Source organism: Nycticebus coucang, chromosome 14 (assembly GCF_027406575.1).
Source record: "Nycticebus coucang isolate mNycCou1 chromosome 14, mNycCou1.pri, whole genome shotgun sequence".
NCBI lineage: Eukaryota > Metazoa > Chordata > Mammalia > Primates > Lorisidae > Nycticebus > Nycticebus coucang.
Window position 1 is genome coordinate 19650809 of NC_069793.1, and position 20149 is coordinate 19670957.

Genomic DNA, 20149 nt, shown 5'->3' on the forward strand with positions numbered 1-20149 from the left:
CCCGGGGGGAGCCCGCACGTCCTGAGAGCCGCGGGCAGAGGCACGGGGGCCCTGGGCTAGACGCCGAGCACTCCGCCCGGCGGTCCCCTCCCTCCCCGCCGAGCCCCTCTCCCCCGGCGCCTCCGCTCCTCCCTCCCTCGTCCCCGCTTTCCCAGCCCCAGTCCCTCTCGCCCGGCTCTCGGGAGCGGCGGGGGCGCGCACGGCGGCGGCGGCGGCGGGCCGGCGGGGCCGCGCGGCGGGCTCCCGCGCGGGCGAGTGTGTCTGGGCCTGGGCGGAGGGATCCCCGGGCTAAGGCGGCGGAGGTGCTGCGGCCCGGGGCCGGGTGGTGAATGGGCTGGTGGTGCTCGCTGCTGCTGCTGAGAGGAGGAGGAGGAGGATGAAGAGTTGGGCTTGTTTGTCTCCCACAGTTTCTCTCCTGCTGCTCTGATTCCCCCCTCCCTATTCCGGCCCGAGGCCTGAGTGTGTCTCTCCTGGAGGAGGAGGATCCAGTTCCTCCCCCCACCCCCCTCCTCCCCGCCCCCCCCTTTGCCTGGGGAAGAGGAGGAAAGAAACAGCCCAGAGAGAGAGGAGAGAGTGAGTGAGTGAGGGAGAGAGGGAGAGGAGAGGAGGAGGAGGAGAAGGAGGAGGAGGAGGAGGAGGGAGAAGGGAACAACCTACCATCTTAATACACTAATATCTAAAAAGTGCGAGAGGCCCAGAGCAGCAGCAGAAGCAGCAGCAGCAGCTCCAGCTTCTTCCCTCCCTCCCCATGAAGAAGAGTTCCCTCCTCCTCCTCCTCCTGCTTCTCCTGCTCAGAGTTCCTGCCTCCAGCTGCCAGGGGGGACAGCCAGCCAGCAGCAGGAGGGTGCAGTATCCCAGCTTTTCCATTCTCTCTTCTCCTCACTCTTCTCTCTTTTCTGGAGTAGCTCTATTTCTCCTCCCTCTCCCTTCCCCCTCTCCCTCTGTCTTGTCTCTGGTGTTTGTCTCTGGGAGGAACTGGGGCTGCTTGCTTAGAGTTTGTTGTGGGGAGAGGTAGGGGGAGGGGAGGGGTGTGTGGGAGGGAGGAGGGAAAGGGGGGTGTTCTCGTCAGGACCCCTCAGTCAACTTGAGATTTGAGCAATAACTTCCCCTTCGGGGCGCCCCCCTGTGTGCCCTTCTTATTCCTCCCCCCCTAAAAAAAAGACAATGGGAAAACCGTGTCTCCCCCCTTCTTCCCCTCTGCCCTCCACCCCTCCCCAGGATAAATTGGAAGTAAGTTTACGAGCAGCCTCGGGAGCCTGGGCGCTGAGTGCTGGGCCGGAGCTGGTGACAGAGGCGGCGTGCCGGGGGTGGCTGGAGGGGGCGTCACATTGTCCCGGCTGGGGGCCGCGGGCGGGGGCGGGGGGCGCGGAACCTCGCCCGCCCTTACGGCTCTCCCTCGGCTCTGGGATGGCACCCTTGGCTCTTTTACCCCCCTACCCCACCCCGGGATGCTGTCGGGGGAAGTTTTTATTATGATTATTTATTTATTTAAAAAAATTTTTTTTGGAAAACCATCTTGTTTGGAGACTGAGGGATCTGGATTAAAAAAAAAAAAAAAAGCTGCGGCTGCTGACGCTGCCGGGCCCAAGTGTGTGTGTGTGTGTGTTGGTGCATTTGTCTTGGGTGGCCGGAGCAGCGTTGGGGGAAATTCCGCTTATTCTTCTTCTTCTGCAACTTGTTATTCCGGAGAGTCTGCCTGCACCCCTCACCCCGGGGCCGGCCCTCCCTCATTTGCCCCCGCCGCTGGCGGCCGCAGGGCGCCCCCGGGACCCCGCGCTGGCCGGGGCGGACAGGCCGCTCGGAGAGGGGCCGCGGCCGCCCCTCCCCCGCCCGCGCCCCCGCCGGGGGGAGGGGCGCGCGGAGTGGGACTCTTTCCGTTTGGTCCAGCCCCGCCGTGCACGCAGTTCCCAACACTTCTCGTCATCTTCTCTTTGGTCTCTTTATTCTGCTGAGCGGTGCTGTTAGGATTTCTTTTTTTTCCCCTGACCACGTTCGCGATGGTGGGTAGCAGCAAGGTGGCCCTGGTAGGGGAGGGGTTGATATCGAGATTGGGCACCGGGGGAAAATGTCTCTTTTCAACTTTGTCGCTGGTTTGCACCCCCGGTGAAGGCCACAGGCCGGTTGTGGGGTGCAGATGTGCTGAGAGTGATTTCTAAGTAGTTGAGTTGTTGAGATGAGGGCACGACTGCTAATGGTAGGCAGGTTTTGTTTTCATTGGTGAATCTGGTGTCATCATATTCCGGTCATATGTTGAAATATTCTTTGTTTAGGTCTTGAAGTAGAGGATCTCACTCTGCACGTCCACATTGTGTTGTTTTTAAATGATGTCTTCAGGAGTATGGATTTCTAGAATTTCAAATGTGAGTTAAGGTCCGGGCGTATGTGGGCCTCAGCACTGGCCTTGACAGTGAACTTTGTGGCTGTGTTTCGGATTTCAAAGATTTGCCCCATAGCTAGGGTGCAAGTTGTGCATTTTCCTTACTAGTCAGTGTCAGGAACATAGAAGCTGGAGCTGGGGAAGTTAGAGAGAGAAAGAACATTTGTGTATTAATAATTGATAGCTGAATATTAGAATCAGATTAATTTGGGTTGATGAAAGTTTTTTTTTTTTTTTTTTAAAGCAATTGTGCACTCTAGGAAGGAAGCCTTTTCATAGGCACACTTCATAAGGGTTCTTTAGGGTGAGGGGCAGGAATATCTCCTTTTTATGAGGATACTCATCAACATCTGTAGCTTTATTGAGGCCTAGTAAGGGTACTGAAGTTGGGGCTAAAACATGTAAACATAGTTTTCAGTGTTTATGTTATTTGTTTATATCTGATAGTCACTCACGTTTGAGCAGTAGAAATAAATAGGTCAGCTTTTCTTTGGGATTCTGAAGACGAGCCCCCTCCTCCCTATTTTAAGTTTCACAATTTACTTGGTTTACAGCATTGTTGGAAATTGTTACTACATTTTTACTGGGAATACTATTCATTTTAATTTTGGTAAGTTCCTTATTTTCTTTTGTCTTTGTGTATATGTAATCTATACTGTGGGCTTCAAATTAGTTTATTAGGGGCCATTAAAAAGAATGAAAAATGCATTTTGAAATCCCAGGACATTAATTTTGATAGCAAAGAGGAAATTTTTGTGTGCAGTTACATGGAAGTTTATCAAAAAAATTTCTGTACTTAAAACTTCTGTTGATATCCTTAAGTGAAGGGAATAATAATAGTGCAGAAAATTCTCAAAACACAAACATCTGGCTAACATGTTAAAAATATCCAGGTTTTTTTTTTTTTAACATCAGTCTTTTGCTTTTTGGTAACAATATTTGCATTTTGACTGGCATTGCTTGGCTGCTTGGAAGAAAATCTTTTGCTTGAGTGTTCTTGAAGGCTTTTACTGTTAGTTTTAAGATAATTTTGCCAGGCATTTTGCACTTTGGACTCAGGCAAGTCTTTATGGAACTGGAATAGTTATCAGACACCAACCTATGCTAATTTTTATTTTTAAGAGGTGTAAGTGATGGACGGGGTCCTATTTCTTTTAGCTTTCAAGAGTCCATCCTTTTTTCGGTTCAATTGTCTGGAAGGAGCTGCCTCTGAAATCTTCTTCTGCTTACATGAAGATCTCTAAATGCTATCCAGCAGGAGGTGCTACAGCAAGATAAAGGAAATTTTTGATTTTAAGGGTCTTACTATTTATTACAGCTTTACTTAGTTTCACCTAAGCAACAGGATTAACATCTTAAAGTTCCAGAAAGATTTTGAGTAAGTCCATTTAAAAATTTCATTCATAAATTAGGTCTGTTATTTGAAAGTGAAATCTCTGACTGCACTTTACCCATACAGTACTATAAAAAGTAGACTTAATGTGGATAGTTTAAGGATACTGGACTCAGGTCAGATACAGGGCATTGTTAGAATTACTCTATTTTAAAGGGGAATTAGTCTTGTATTGATAATAGGAGTGTTGAATACATATTTTAGGAAATTGTGATTGCTACAAATAAAAGTGGTTGATATGATTTACGACTTCAAGCTTTGTGATATCTCTGTAATAGTAATACAAATAGAATATAGAGTAATTGAGATGTTGTATGGAAAAAATTTTAGACTTAACTTTTTTTCTGATATACTCAGCTTTATAAGTACATACAGTTGTACGTAAGTTGGCTTCCCAAGAACCAAATTCTTGAGCTATAAGTAAAGTTTTATCTGTTATAGGTCATTGCTGATATGTCAATTAGTAACACTTAACCAATAACTGCAGAAAGATGAAAGTAGCTATTTTAACAGTGTCAGAGCATTTACTGCAGATGGTCCTTTGAAACTCAGTTAAGTATTAGGTGAATTGATTATCACTGGAAATATGCTACTGTGGTTGCTTATAAAGTTTCATATCAAAGTTGTAAAAACTTAGGAATGTTAGAGAATGTGATGAACTTGCTTTGAATTTTGTCTATTTTTTAGGCAAAAAAATCATACTTTTTTCTCAGTAAGATCAAATGAGATAATACATGTAACAGTTCTTGGTAAATTGTCAGAATCCATGCAGATAAGCTGTTAAGATGGGTAACTAATTAATACATGGACAGAAGCTTCTTGTCTTAAAATGCTAACTTTTCCCACATCAGTTAGGAAATTAGTGCATTAAAAGTGCCCCTGGACACTTTATTAATTTTTGTTTTTTAAATACTGCTATAGTTACTGAAAATATATTCGTTAAAGTTTTGAAGCTTTGTTTAACAAATGATGCCTAGTCAGTTTCCCATAGTTAAAAAGAAAAAAAAAGATTGTTTTTCCTTTGCAAGATGCTGTGAAATGTGTATCCCCTATTAAAAGTTTTTCTTCATTTCTCCATCGATGGGATAGTAGTTGATGTTGGTGGGTATCTAAGTTCCGGGATTTTTCTATAGATTTTTTTTTATTCATACACAGAGTAACAGATGTCACCGTTAATATTTTGATTGTTTTGATTGACTCTGCTGACTTTCTGAAAAATTCTTAATGACGAAAGCTTTCAGGCTTATTGCACAGTGAAAAAGATGCCTATCTGTATGGATTAGTATTTAATATATGTGTGTATCATTTTTGTTTGTCTGTATTAGAAGGATGCATGAGGAAATGACTATTCAAATCTGGAGGAGCACACTGAAATATTTTTATGTAGCAATAACCTGAAAGTTTAAAGTTATGGCTTTCTTAATAGACTCCGCTCACAAATTTAGAATAAAAATTTAAAAAAATACAGATAATTTGGAAACCTTGTGTTTATGAGCAAATCCAAAAATGTAGTATCTTAGAAGTGACTGTTCTTTGTGATATATCCCCAATTAGAAAGTAAATGTAGAAACTTGCTTCTGCGAAGGGTGACAGAAACATTTAGCTGTTGAAGTAAAAATGAAACTTCTCAGTGGTAGTATTAACTTTTTTATCCCACAGACAGTGAATATTGAAGCTTTTTGTGAAGAAATACTGAAGTTAAGGTTATATTAATGTGCTTTTAAATTTTGTATCTTAGTATTTTATTGCTGAAGCCTTTTGTATTTAATTACTATTCAAAGGGATTAAAGTTTTAGGTTTCTGACCTTTGACAGAACTCTTTTATATCTATATTCAGAACTGATTTCTTAAAACATGTTTGAATTTTCATGTTATTTTGTGCTGGGAAATATTCATGATTTATGTTGACTTCTGAGGAACTTTTGTACGTGGGCTTTTGTAGGCCTAAGACTGCTTTAGGCTCATAGCAGTACATTTTGAATACATTAACTTTACCAGGTGAATATTTTTGCTGCTTTGGAAATTTTTTAAAGAAGTCATATTTTAACACTGTATTAAATATATTGTAGATAATTATTTCTTAAATAGGATATGATTTTCCTCTTTGTATGTTTTGTGTGTATATATGGCCGTACTATTTTGTAGGCTATCATAATTCTTACCTGCATGTTATATTTTTGAATAGTTATCTTTGGTGAAAAAGTTGAAGTAGACTTTTATGAATAACTTTCCTATTACTGGTCTATCAGTTCAGTCTGAAGCTGGGGTAATGGTGAACTGTTCTCTTGTAGAGCTTGTATGTGAGGTTCAGTTATCCTTTGGGGTTTTAAATAGCAACTTTTTTACACCAGAGGCTTGTGTGGCAGTTTACTGTCCGCTTTTTTCTTCTAATAACTCTGCAAGTCTTCCTCCTCCCCCTGCCTTTTATTATTATTATTACATTAAAAAGAGTGAGCGGATCTCAGTTGAAGGAAACTATTCTTTCCTATATTTTGGAATCACCTATGAAAATATTTTTTGCTTTTTTAAATAGACAAGAAAGTGAAACAGTAAGATGGAGATAGGAAAGGGATGGGGCCTAACAGGTTGATGATCTAGGCTTTATTTTGACTCTGTTTGTGGGCCTAGGGGGAAAAAAACTTAAACACAGAAGCCAAAAAGATGGGTTTTGTTTTATTGTTTTGGCTGCATTGAGAATACAAACTGTCAGTACTTGAGGAGAAGGAGCAGCAGAAAGGAATTGATTTTTTTTCTGCTGCAGATCCAAGTATTGTTAACCATGTGCATCTCTAAAGCAGCATACTTGCAAATCAAACAGTAGTTGATTCTTTTGCTCAATTAACAGAACCCTAAACTGCTTTTAAAAAAAAATTTAAGTACCAAAAACTTTGGGGTAATAATAATAATTTCCTGATAAAAGTGGGTGATAGTAACCATGGCAACTGCTGTCTTTGGCCTTATGGACAGTATGTTGTATTGATGAAGCTTCAGATCCTTTAGTAGGTTGTCACTTATATGGTGAAATGTAGTAGCATGTGTTGCAGGTGATTTTTAGATGGATTGTGTTAAATTTGTGTGCCAGCTTATCTTTCCTTGTTAGGAATTTCTTGGACTATATTCCACAGCATGTTTGTGAAGGTGCTGTTGCCTGAAAATAACCCACCACCTGTGTTAGGCCTCCTAATGCAGATTGCATTGAGTTCTTTCCCAGCCTCCTTCCACAGTCTTGCAGAAAATCAGTGTGTATAGCAACTGTATATACATAAATTACAGCTCAAACTTATCAGCTTGTGTTAAGACATGTTGTTGATAGCCTAAAAAACGTTTTTGTGTTTTTAGAATAGGTTAATGGGCCTATACTTGGAATGTTCTTTTTCTAAGTGTTCTTTCCAGAAGAGAGAGAGAGTGTGTGTAGAGAATTAGGGGTGAGAATTGGATGGCATAAATACAGAATAAGACTTGTCAGAAGAACTTCAATTTTTTGTTTGTTTATGGGATGGTGTGTGTATTATTATAAAAATGTATTTCCTAGTTGACAGTACTGAAATATGGAAAATTTTACTTGTGAGAATTTTCTTCAAGAAAAATTATAAAGTATGTCTTGAATAACTGTTAAAAGGAAACCTGTTAAAATAATTAAAACATTTTGGGGAAGTGGTTTAGAGAATGTCAAAATGGATCCAACCAAACTTTAAAAATTTGTTTTAAAAATTGAATTTTCTGTCATGTCAAATCTTGTTAATCATTTTGTATATGCTTATTGTCTATGTTTTTCCTAATGTGAAAATGTTGATCTAAATCTTAATTGATACTTTTCCCAGTATGTGCTAGAGAACACATGTGCCAGAGCCGAGAACAAATGAGATCTAAATTTGCCTAGACCTTGATAATAAGATCCAGTCAAATGATGCTAGATTGTTCAGACTTTTTGAAACTTGCTGTGATAGGGTAAAGTGGTTTACTTACTACAAGTCCCAGGATGCATTGCAGCTTTCGCTTAATTTCAGATTAGAGCATTGCATGCTGGGACCTGTAGTTGATGTGAACAGCACAGGGAGCCTTTTCCTCTTGTCTACTCCATTTTATATACTGCTTCCCAAGCCTTTAAGAACTTTCTGCTAAGTAAAGTTTGATTATTAATACTATGATTATTATGCTGATGAAATTCTAAAGTGAGTCTTCAGAAACAAACTAGTATTTTAGTTTACCATAAATTACTTTGTATTTTTTGTCAGACACTGTAAGATTTACATGTAAGATAACATGTATGTGTGTGTATATATATAAACTTAGCAATTGTAAATTATTTTTATGTATGTGATGATACAGGTCTCTTTATAATTATAGCCTCATTGATTGCTACTGTGGGCATTAGAAGCCTCTTATTGTCAGTCCTGATATATATGGTGTTCCTTGTTTGTTTTTTTTTAAATGGAGCAGTTATTATGTAGTTAAAGTTGGATGGGAGGTTTTTTGTACCAGTATTTAATTTTGGAGTTCTGTTATTCTTCTGTAATAATTGTCAACATCTTGAATATCATACCTCTAACTGGAATATCTGAAAATCAACGTTTTAGAAAATTGTAATACTCAGAGATACAGGCTGAGGGGCAGAGAAAAGTGAGATTTTCCTAATAATTTATGTTTTTATTTGTAACATTTAAATTTACGTCTTCGTGAAGGAGTCTACTGCTTTATTAACTATTATCAGAGAGTTTTTGCAGAGGGATTAAATGTTAAAATCTGTGACAATGCTTGGCACATCATAAGGGCTCAGTAAATGTTTGGAATTAAGAGCAGCAGCAATAGTTAACTGTTATTAGAAAAAAATAGCATGCTTGACATTTTTCTTCTTTTTGCATTATAGTTTGATCCCAAGCTCAGCTGTTCTAAGAAGACCTTAAGACTTTTTTCTTATGGTAATGATGTGGCAATTCCTTAGAATGTTTTGCTGTACTTACCGTGCCTTTGCACCTTAGTTTCTCCCTGAGTCATATATGCTCAAAGTCAGACAACCAGCTAACAGCAGAATTTTGACAGGAATTCAGCTCTCCCCATCTAGTAATTGTAGCCCCTGAAGTTTGGTTGACTTCAGAAAGTTTGAAAGATAATGAAAATTTCTTTGTTTGCAAGGTTTTCACTGGTAGAATATCCAAACTAATTGATTAATGAAAATAAAATGCTGCAGAAACGCTCCTTGTGTTACAGTGTCTGTAACCTTGGAAGAATTCTGTTGTGTTTAGAAGCATGTACCAAACTATCAACTGCAGTTCACAGTGTTACAGGATTGATGCATTGAAGGACAGTAAACAGAATCCGTGGGTTATACTTACTAATAAAATGTTAGGCTCAAAAAACTTAAGTCTTTACATTAATTTTCTCTGTTAGGACACTGACTTCTTTTAGGTTCTTGAACTTGTAGGATATTTTTATTTGCATGGTTTGTTACTTTTAGCTGTTTGAGATAGGAAAGGAAAGCTGTTTGAGATATATGTGGCTTAGTTTGAATGTATGCAGAATCAGAAAGTGTCTTTCTTACGTGCTTGGTCAATATCTATTCCATCTTTTTCCCTTATGGGGAGTTCTAGGATTATTGTTGCTTAGGGCTGCTATGTTTACTTAAGAAACTCTGCCTTGGGCGGCACCTGTGGCTCAAGGAGTAAGGTGCCAGCCCCATATACCAGAGGTGGCGGGTTCAAACCTGGCCCCACCAAAAACTGCAAAAAAAAAATAAAAAAAAAACTTTGCATTTAGTAGTATTTCTTTAAGTACTTATTTATACAACAAACCAATCTGCTATAATAATACTAGCCTTTTTCCTACTTCATGGTGTCATTTAAAAATTTGTTAGTGTGTATATTAGACATTAATAAATAGGTTCTTTACGACACATTAAACATTTATGGAATCTGGTCTGATGTACTTCATAAGTTGTTTTATTTATTTTACATCAGTTTGTCTTTGCAAGATGTAATATTGAAGTGAAGAATTTAATAGTTACAAAGAAGTTAAATACAAAAACCTAAGTATAAGGAGAAAAAATGGTCTTTGGCATTTAATGGGCTGATATGGAAGATACCATGTTTGGATGAATTTTCCTTTTGTATATTTTATTATTATACATAGTCCTCTAATTCTTGAAATCCTAAAATTGGAAATAAGGAGAGTAAAACTGGGCAGTTTTGTGTATTCACTGTAGAGACCTCTGCCACACCTGAACTGTGGAGCACAGACCAATGTGAAGAAAAAAGTTGTCATGGTGTCAGAAGAGTTGGCCATAAGTCCAGTCTTGTAGCTTTAGCACTACACGTAATAAACAGTATTGTTGATAACAACAGATAACCCTAAGGTGCAAAACCTACTCTTAACTTGATAAACATTTAAAATCTATGTCCATGTCATTTCTTCAAAATGTATTAGAAGAAATTTAATAAATTTTATTTCTTTGTGTTTCCTGTCACTTAACTGTACATTATTGGGAAAGTCTTCCTTGCTGGGCTTTAGTTTTCCCAGTGGTAAAATGGGGATAATAATAAGAGCCTGCTTCATTATGCTATTAAAAAGATTAGATGAGATAATACTTAAATAGTGTAAGTTGAATTTTAACCACTAATAAGAGGCTGGATTGTAAGGTATTCGTCTATGTCATGTTAATAATATTGAATTGTAAAATTTTAAGTGCATAAATTAGAATAAAAATAACCCCCAAAATAAGTGATTCACCTTGCCCCCAATAAACAAATTTTTTTTTTAAGATAGAGTCTCACTTCAGCAAATAAGCAAGTTCTTAATGTATATAGTTCTTGAGAATATATATGATAACATTTGCGTGTGTATTATCACATAGGTATCATGAATGTACTGGTGTATTGTTACAGGATTGAAAAATTTGAATTTTGAGTGTTCATGTTGATGAATTTTAATTTTTAAAATACAAACATTTTATTTATGTATTAATATGCAGGCTTACATAAATACATATGTGTTTTTGGAGAAACGACATATGCATTTTGAGGAAATGACATGGATATAGATTTTAAATGTTTATCAAGTTAAGAGTAGGTTTTGTACCTTAGGGCTATCTGTTGTTATCAATAATACTGTTTATTATGTGTAGTGCTAAGGCTTTTTACACATAGGATCTCACTTAATTTTAATCCTTACAGCAATATTCTGAGGATTTACTATTATTATCCTACCTCCATTTTACAAGTGAGGAAGCAGAGGTTTCCTTTTGGGATTACATAGGTAACAAATACAACCTGGATTCAAGCCTAGATTTGAGTCCTGAGCCTCTGCTCTTTTAAGTGTCCACAGTGCTTTACCAAACTATGTAATTCCCATAGAAACCTAGAAAATGAATTACTAAAGAAGTTTTCAATTTACTGAAATGGCTACAGCCATGATGTGTCATTCTGAGACTTGTTTCATGTTGATTTTCGTTGGGTTGGGTTCAGGGTTTTAGGAATAGTAAGCACTGGAATAGAATGGAAGAGAAGGCTTTTGGAACAGTGCCTGTTTTGTTCATCATGTATGCCCATTGCCAAGCACAGTGCCTAGCATGGGGGACTAGATGTACATAAGTAATATCTATTTCTTAAAGATTGGAAGTTGGGCACTTTAGCATATAGGTTATTTTATAAATTTTATTAGGTGCAGATTGTTTGCATTCACTGTTCCCATCAGTTCTTACGTAACTTTATATTTTAGACTGTGTCCTTTTTTGGATAAGGATAAGTGAAAGGATAAGTGTCCTTTTTTGAGACAGAATCTCAAGCTATCACCCTGGATAGAGAGCTGTGGTGTCATAGCTCACAGCAACCTCAAACTCTTGAGCGCAAGCGATCCTCCTGCCTCAGGTTTTCTGTTTTTAGTAGAGACGAGGTCTCGCTTTTGCTCAGGCTGGTCTGGAACTCAGGAGCTCAAGCTGTCCACCCACTTCAGCCTCCCAGAGTGCTAGGATTACAGGCGTAAGCCACTGTGCCTGGCGCGAGTGTCCTTTCTTTTAAGAAATACTACAAAAGCAGTGCAACTGAGTTGTGAAAGTCAGTAGGGACTTAGCAACATAGATTTGTATATAGTAAAAAATTAGTCTTCCCATTCCCATCCTGCTTTTAAACTTTTCTTGTGTGGTTATGTACGTGTAATCTATATAGGCATTTTTTAAGAAGTAGAAGTATACCATAATACTCTATTGAAGTTTTTTTTTTTTTTTTTTTAGGTGACTATTTTCAAAACTTGCTTGTTATTGAACATAGGGCTCACGTGGGAATGGGAGTAAGATTGGAGGAAGAGAGGTAGGTAAGATACAGTGCCCTAGACCGATTGTTACATATGAGGCAGAAAGCATTTTAAATTCTTTTTATTTGTACCTGATGCCTTAGAAATGGTCATTGTTATTTTTAAAACTTAAAAAAAAATTCATTTAAAATGACAATATTGTTTTCTGTCCTGTCCAAGGAATTTAATTTAGGAGGTGTCATTTCAGAGTTAAATTCTACTAGTTTATTCTGGTAGCTACTTAGAGAGCAATTGTGTTTTTTCTTTTCTTTTCTTTTTATTTATTTTTTGAAATAGAGTCTCAAGCTATTGCCCTAGGCAGAGCGCTGTGGCATCACAGCTCACAGCAAGCAACCTCAAATACTTGGGCTTAAGCAATTCTCTTGCCTCAGCCTCCCAAGTAGCTGGGACTACAGATTCCCTCCACAATGCCCGGCTGTTTTTTTGTTGCAGTTGTCATTGTCGTTTTTAGCTGGCCTGGGTCAGGTTCGAACCTGCCAGCCTTGGTGTATGTGGCCCTACCACTGAGCTACGGGCGCCGCCCCAGTTGTGTTTTTAGATAACTTTTTAAGAGCTAGTAGTCTCAGTTCTTGTTAGACCTACTATGGCAGGGTCTTTGTTCGGAACTGACCGAATGTTAGGAAGCATTCATTCACTCAACATTTTCAAAATAAAGTAAGGTTTTAAAACCAAGATAATACTTGTAATATTTTATTTATTATTATTATTATTATTATTTACCCCAAACCATCTTTTATTACGCATTTTAACCACCAAGAGACCAAGGGCAGGCTGGGGTGCCCCTAGGCATAGTACTGTAGGTTGGCTTTCTTCTTGGCTTGCACCTCAGGATGCCCTCCATGTACTCCTCGTGGGTGATTTCCGTGGCACCTCTGCGCAGTGCGATCAATGCCCACCTCCACACACACAGCTTTGCACTGGGCCCCATTGAAATCATCTGTGCAGTGGGCCAGCTCCTCATAGTTCATGTCAGGACTATGTTCATCTTCTGGGAGTGGATCTGCATGATTCTCCCCCCGACCTCCTCATTAGGCATTGGGAACTCGATCTTGTGGTCCAGACGGCCTGAGCAGAGCAGGGAAGGGTCCAGGATATCCACCCTTTTAGTGGCTGCAATTACCTTTACTTGTGTGTTAGTCTGGAAGCCATCCTGTTGGTTCATAAGCTCTAGCATTGTCCTTTGTACCTCCCGGTGCCCTGCCTTCTCACTGTCAAAGCACTTGGTGCCAATGGTATCCAGCTCATCGATGAAAATAATTGATGGGAGCTTTCTCCTTGGCCAAGGTGAAGGCGTCCCAGACCCCTTGACCAATGAACATCTGTACTAGCTGGGGGCCAACGAGCTTTAGGAATGTGACCTTAGTCTGTGCAGCACAGGCCTGGGTCAACAGGGTCTTCCTACCTGTACCTTTGTACATCAGCACCCCCTTTGGAGGCTGGATCTCCAAGTTCTCAAATTTCTCCTTGTGGTTCATTGGCAAGACAATGACCTCTACCAGCTCCTGGATCTGCTTGTCTAAGCCCCCGATGTCACTATATTGCTCTGTGGCCCTTTCATCCACTTCCATGGCCTTCACCTGTGAGTCAGACTCTGTGGGCAGGGGCTCCAGGATCAGATACGAGTCTTTGTTCACACCTACCAGGTCTCCTGGCTTCAGCTTTTCAGCATCCACCAACCCCATCACAGGCAGGAAGTATGTCTGTCGTGTAGAGGTGTTGATCACTGCACATTTGCCCTTCCTCTGGGAGTCCAGGTCAATATTAGCATCATCCTCCTCTTGGTCATTTGGATCAACATCTAGTAGCTCGAAAATGTTGGAGACAAGGTATGGCAGGATCTTTGTTCATTTTGATTTTCTCACTGTTCTCTTTGATCTTGTCCTTCATGGCTTGGAGTTCATTAGTGACTTGTAACACTTCCCTCTTCATGATCTTGATTTCACTGTCCAGCAGCTGTGTGTGCTGGATAATCTCTTCTGTGGACATCTTGAGCACCTCCTTCCCAATTCCATCCTGCTCAGCCTCATCCCACAGGGTCACCATCTTCTCCTGTCGAGTCCGTAGATTTTAGTTAATAGAAATCTAAACTAGTACTGCTTAATCAGCATATAAAGATACCCTGCACAGGAATGAGTCCTAGTTGTTGCATTTTCATTGGAATAGTGTGGGCTAACCTCACCTCTGTCACCTATCCTTACTCCATCACTGTTGAATGCTATACTGGTAACCTAGTATTTTTTTTGCAGTTTTTGGCCAGGGCTGGGTTTGAACCCACCACCTCCGGCATATGGGGCCCTCTCCCTACTCCTTTGAGCCACAGGTGCTGCCTGGTAACCTAGTATTTTTTAAGCCAGTTAAAAAAAAAGATAAAATTGTCTCAGAGCCCATAGCTCAGTGAGTAGGGCATTGGCCACGTACACCAAGGCTGGCAGGTTCAAGCCTGGGTCAAGCCTGCTAAACAACAATGACAACTACAACCAAAAAATAGTCGGGCATTGTGGTAGGCACCTGTAGTCCCAGCTACTTTGGAGGCTGAGGCAAGAGAATTGCTTAAGCCCAAGAGTTTGAGGTTGCTGTGAGCTGTGATGCCACTGCATTCTACTGAGGGCAACAACTTGAAACTCTGTCTCAAAAAAAAAAAATAAAAAAGTATTTGCTATTTATTTTTCTGGCATATTTTATATTTCCATATTTCTTTTATATTTAAAAAGACAAGTTCTTATAATTTACATTAAATAGAAGTCTTGATTCTAGCTTTGAGAGTTTTACCTTGTTGCTGAGGTTGTTAGTCATAATTCATTGTAATTCGTAAATATTTTTATTACATAAGTAATAATGTTTCTTGTTATAGAAGTTTTAAAAAATGTCTTTCTAATCCTAGAATTCACTTTTTGCCTCTAAGTTGTTTTATGTTTCTTTAGACCCACATTTAGTAAAGAACTAAAGGTTTGCCTTAAAATTCTAAGAACTTATAAGTTCTCTTCTATTGGGTACAACGTAGGGGCGTATGGCACCCCTGAATGAAGGGCTCAATTGCAGCTTGGACTTCACCTAACAAAGGCAAACAATGTAACCTAATTGTATGCATCCTTATATTGTTGTGAAATTTTTTAAAAAGGAAAAAAATTCTAAGAACTGGATCTGATAGTATAGCAGTTTATTTAAACTATACCATAGTCAAAGTTATAATGCCAGCGTGAAAGTGTTTCTCATTGATAGCATTCAGAAATGTGGTTTTCGTTTTGAGTGGTTCAGAGTATTTTATTCTTTCTCAGAGTAGTCATTTCATGGATGTTGAAACTGAGTCAGACACAAGACTTTGAGTAAGGTAATGGTAGAGCCCAATTTTTCTTTTTCATTCTAGACCCAGTTGTCTTGACCAGTGGTCTCCAAACTTTCAAAAATTATGGCTACCAGTACATGTATAATAGTCTGAACTAGCATGTTACATATGTTATTAAGCATACAGGAAAGCCGAAATTTTAAAAAGGGTGAGATTTAAAAACATAAATTGTAATATTGTCTTCCCAGTGGCTCCCTTCCTCAGGGTGCTCACACCCACTTGGAGACGAGTGTTCTGGACGGGCTATTCTTCCTGCAGAAGAGGCAGCCATGGGGACAGCTGGAGGACAGTTGGTAAAAGGTGTGGGGCTTTTAAGTTGGAGTGATCTTTTGGAGCTTTTTAATTTTAAAGAAACAGCCTTTCTTTCTGTGAAAGGCCGAAAGATTGAGAGTAAAGGCCTTGAGAGAGGAGAGCTTAAAAGACAGAAGCATAAGCCTTATTTGTTTTCTTTGGAGGTGACCAAAGAGAAAAGGCTGCTTACCCTGATAGCTCCTACTCCCATTGAGATGGCAGTGCCTTTTTCTGTTGTTGTTAGGCAGTTTATAGAACGCAGGATAGCTTGGTAAGCGTCTTCTCTGTGCCTGATGTGACGTAACATTGTAGAGTATGCAGCATGCATGTTAAGTACAAGTGGTTGTATTTGGCTTGTTGCTGCAGCATTTTTGAGGGTATCTTAAAAAGCAATTATCACTCGATAGAGTTGGATATGTGCAAATTATTGAAACCATCATTTCATGAAGACCAAACTTTAACTTGAATTATTCTATTTAGTATTTGTTTACTTCTCCCCCCAACCCCAACACCTCAGAGAAGAATTCTTTTTCTGAAAGGAACAGATGCTGTTAACTTATCAGGACTTGATACTAAAAAGCCTACAAAAATCTTTGTGCTGTTTATTTTCTTTATTTAATCTATATGCAAAGTATATTGCAGTTATTGCTGTTAGAGGGTTTTAAGCTGATGGTTCTTCCCCACCCTTTTTGTGTGTGGGGAAGATAGACTAGGAATGCCAAATTGACAATTTAGTATAAAGAAATAATGACCATTGAAATATAACAGTAGTTCAAATGAAAAGCGAACCAGATACAAATGTAGAATGAAAATATCTTTTAGTAAAATGTTAGCATGCTGTACTTGGAACAGATGCCACATTAATTCAAAAGAGAGCCCAGAAAATGTGGCAACTTTACGATGTCAATGGAGGGAGCTGCAACAGTTCCTGTTTTCATTGTGTCAAGTTCTCAGTACCTTCAGGTCCAGTTCTGTTCTTTATATTTATTTTCCCTATATATTACCTGTTAATATAAAAATATTAAATCCATGCTTAATGTTGTTGTCTAATTAAATATATTGTCATACTAGTAGAGTCAAAAGCCCAATAACTTACAATGCAGCAGTAATGATTTTTGTTTTGAATATGCATATCAAGATATTCAGAGTCTGAGGCAAAAGTGGACTTTGCTCTGCGCCCTTCAAGGCACTTTTATGATAAGGTAATCTAAGAATTGAGCCTTTCAAAGAAGCTTAGTACTTTTTAAATGTAGAATTTGGACAAGTTACAAAATTATGAGAATTTTGCATTTATTTTTTTCTCATTTAAATTTGTTATCATTGGACATTTGTTATGATTTTTAAGTAGCTTAGACTCATTCATTCCTTTTGTGGTGTTTTTTATGGTATTTGGGAAGAAAAGGTGATGGAAGAGAGCACTATACACACTCAGCTATTCCCTGAGTGACATTCATTTTGTCGAAGACATCTTTGAATTGCAGTTCATGGTTACTGTGGGTCTGAGTGTGGTGAAGGGTGGGCTGGGGGCTCTTAACCAGATTTACGGTGTACAACTTCCTGAGCAGTGCCATGATCTAATCACTGGGGGCATATCCTGTGTGCCTGTAAAGAAGCCTGGTGTACATACTTAGAAAAGCACTGTTTTTTTTTTTTTTTTCCTCAGGCTTCCTAATCTAAGCCCACAATTAGGTAATTTGGTGTAAAGATTAAGAGTTTTATTGGCATGTAATTCAGGTGTAGAGAAGTTTTTAGCATGGCAGTCTGAATGGACTCAAATTCTAGTTTTGCCATGTATTAGCTCTGTCTGTGCTTCTACCTTGGTTTCTTTAAGTGTAAAATGTAATAAAATGAGGTTTTTATGAGGAATAAATGAGTTTGTAATGTATAAAGTATAACCTAGTAGAAGTGCCTGACGCGTAAGTAAGTACTAAATAAATAGTACTTAACCTTAGTTCTCTGTTCTTTCTTTTCTCAAGAGTTGGGACAAATGTTGCATATTGGGAAAAGAGCCTGGCTTTGGAGTCTGACCCTAGGGTTGGAAACCACTTAAAGTTCAATGTGTGATCTTGGGGTGATTACTTCAGCTCCCTTCAATAAAGATGTATCTTGTACGTACTGTATAATAGCCGTTGTGCTGGTCACAGTTTCTTCATCTGTGATATAGGGATGATAATAGCAACCTCCTAGAGTTCACAAAGATAAAATGAGGAAATCTTAAACACTCAATAAATGATGCTGCTGTGATCATTATTATTGTTATCATTACAGTCCCACTAAAAGTTTAGGGAAAAGAGTAAATATGGAACAATTTAGCTGAAGAGGCCCTCCACCCCAAAATGCCATGGAAAGAAAGGATGTGGATGATAAAAGTGTATCTAATGAATACCTCTGGGAAAAATATATGGGAATATGTCGGTTTTAACAGAGCCTTTTACATTTTTCAGGGTACTTTATATTTATTAAAACCCTTAGTGACATAGCTCTTTTTTTTTTTTTTTTTTGAGACAGTCTTATTTTGTCACCCTCGGTAGAGTGCCATGGCGTCATAGCTCATGGAAACCTCAAACTCTTGGGCTCAAGTAATTCTTTTGCCTTAGCCTCCCAAGTAGCTGGGACTACAGGAGCCTGCCATAACGCCGGCTATTTATTTTTTTTAGAGATGAGGTCTTGCTCTGGCTCAGGCTGGTCTGGAACCTGAACTTGTGAGCTCAGGCAATTCACCTGCCTTGGCCTCCCAGAGTGCTAGGATTACAGGTGTCAGCCACTGTGCCTGGCTAGCTCTTTTTTTCTTTTTTTTCCTCAACAGCTTATGAGGTGAGCACCAAGATACTGATGCTGTTTATAATAGATCACTTAACATCAAGTTAGTAGTAGACTGGGCATTGTAACTCAAAACCAAAATTCTAATGAGCTGGTTAGTCCATTGGGTCGGCCAGATTGTATGTATTTAACCCTTGAGAACTCACGGTTGAATATAATAATTAATGGAAACAATTATAGAACCCCAGAAATATAAAAGTGACGCACTAGTCACGTACTTTTTTGTTGTTGTTGTTTTGTTGCAGTTTTTGGCTAGGGCCGGGTTTGAACCCACCCTCCACAACTACCCCCAGTATATGGGGCCAGCTCCCTACTCCTTGAGCCACAGGCACTGCCCACTAGTCACTTTCTAGTACTGGTTTTTATTTGGTTTCTGATTTTAGATATTTTGTCCTTGTGAAATTTCTTTTGGTGCCTGGTCTGTTCTTATGGTAATTACTATTTTCTTTCTGTATTTAATTGTCATAAACTACCTATTTTGTGCCTAGAAACTGGGTCTGACAACAAGTTGATTAGGAGCAAAGCCACAGTGATCTCCTCAGAATTGAGAGGGTTTTTTAAAAATAAAGAATTGAGTTTTAATATCCATTAAAAAGGATGTGTGTTTGTATCTGTCTTATCTGTCTCTGTCTTCCTGCCTGTAAATGAAACCAGTAATGAGGGAAGGGGAAAGAGATCAGTAAATGTGAAAAAGGATTTATTTTATTTAGTACTGATTTGGATCTGAAATTTAAAAAATCTTTGATCTGTGTAGTTTTTTTGGTTCTGGGATTCAGTGAATGTATTTGTAATAGCTTACCAAAGCATCTTGAGTATGGTATATGTTGCCACCAGTGAGCATTTGAGTTGTGTAGCATAATGATTTCCATTAATTTTTTGTTCTCATTTACTCAACTATAGACCTAGTAAGTGAATAGATACATTTACTGTGTTTGATTTTTGTCTGGGTTCCTGAAACATTGTTTCTCCTTTCTGAGCAGGAATTCCAACAAATATTTTTTAAAAAATAAAGCAATTTTATAGTGGGCTGTATAGTTTTCTTTTAATTAAAAAAAATGTAATCCTCTGCTTGGAGGCTGAGGCAAGAGAATCGCGTAAGCCCAAGAGTTAGAGGTTGCTGTGAGCCAGGTGACGTCATGGCACTCTACCCGAGGGCAGTACAGTGAGACTGTCTCTGCAAAAAAAAAAATGTAATCCTACTTTACAAAGGCTAGAGTGGCCAGTAAGTAAAGCTTTATAGTTTTAAAATTAGTCTAGCATATATACAGTATTATGTTTTCTTTACTTAGTTGAATGCAAAGATCTGTAAAAGTTGCTTCACTTGGTTGAATGAAATTGTGAAAAGTTTAGATGTGTTTTTCATTTTAATAAATATATAATTTAGAAATAGTCTCTACAAGTGTCTTTGGGGTTGATTTAAATAATTATACAATTTTGAAAATCAGTTTGTACCTGCATAATTGGTAAAAATGAGGCCACCTATGACAGGTGAACTCCTGTTATACCTGTGCTGGCCCACCATTGTTTGCCCAGACTCCCTCCATTGCCTCTCTCTTCCCCTCTTCTCTCTGAGCTTACTGCTTTCTCTTTTCTTTATTCACTATTCCCTGCCTTCTGTTCATCA

General features: G+C 39.1%; 1 protein-coding gene and 1 pseudogene across 23 annotated transcripts in view; one reads left to right on the forward strand and one right to left on the reverse strand.

Moving 5' to 3' along the window:
• The first annotated feature begins 285 nt into the window (after positions 1–285).
• The window catches only part of PHF21A (PHD finger protein 21A), a 199898-nt gene continuing 180034 nt past the window's right edge, over positions 286–20149 (forward strand). For 7 of the 22 annotated variants that reach the window (XM_053560395.1, XM_053560419.1, XM_053560413.1 and 4 more), the window contains exon 1: positions 580–844. The gene's annotated coding sequence lies outside the window, so the exon portion shown is untranslated. The other 15 variants (XM_053560397.1, XM_053560399.1, XM_053560402.1 and 12 more) reach the window with 10 other exon arrangements.
• On the reverse strand, positions 12798–14124 carry LOC128564704 (26S proteasome regulatory subunit 6A-like; annotated as a pseudogene). The gene has a single exon (XR_008374141.1). The product of XR_008374141.1 is annotated as a 26S proteasome regulatory subunit 6A-like (transcript).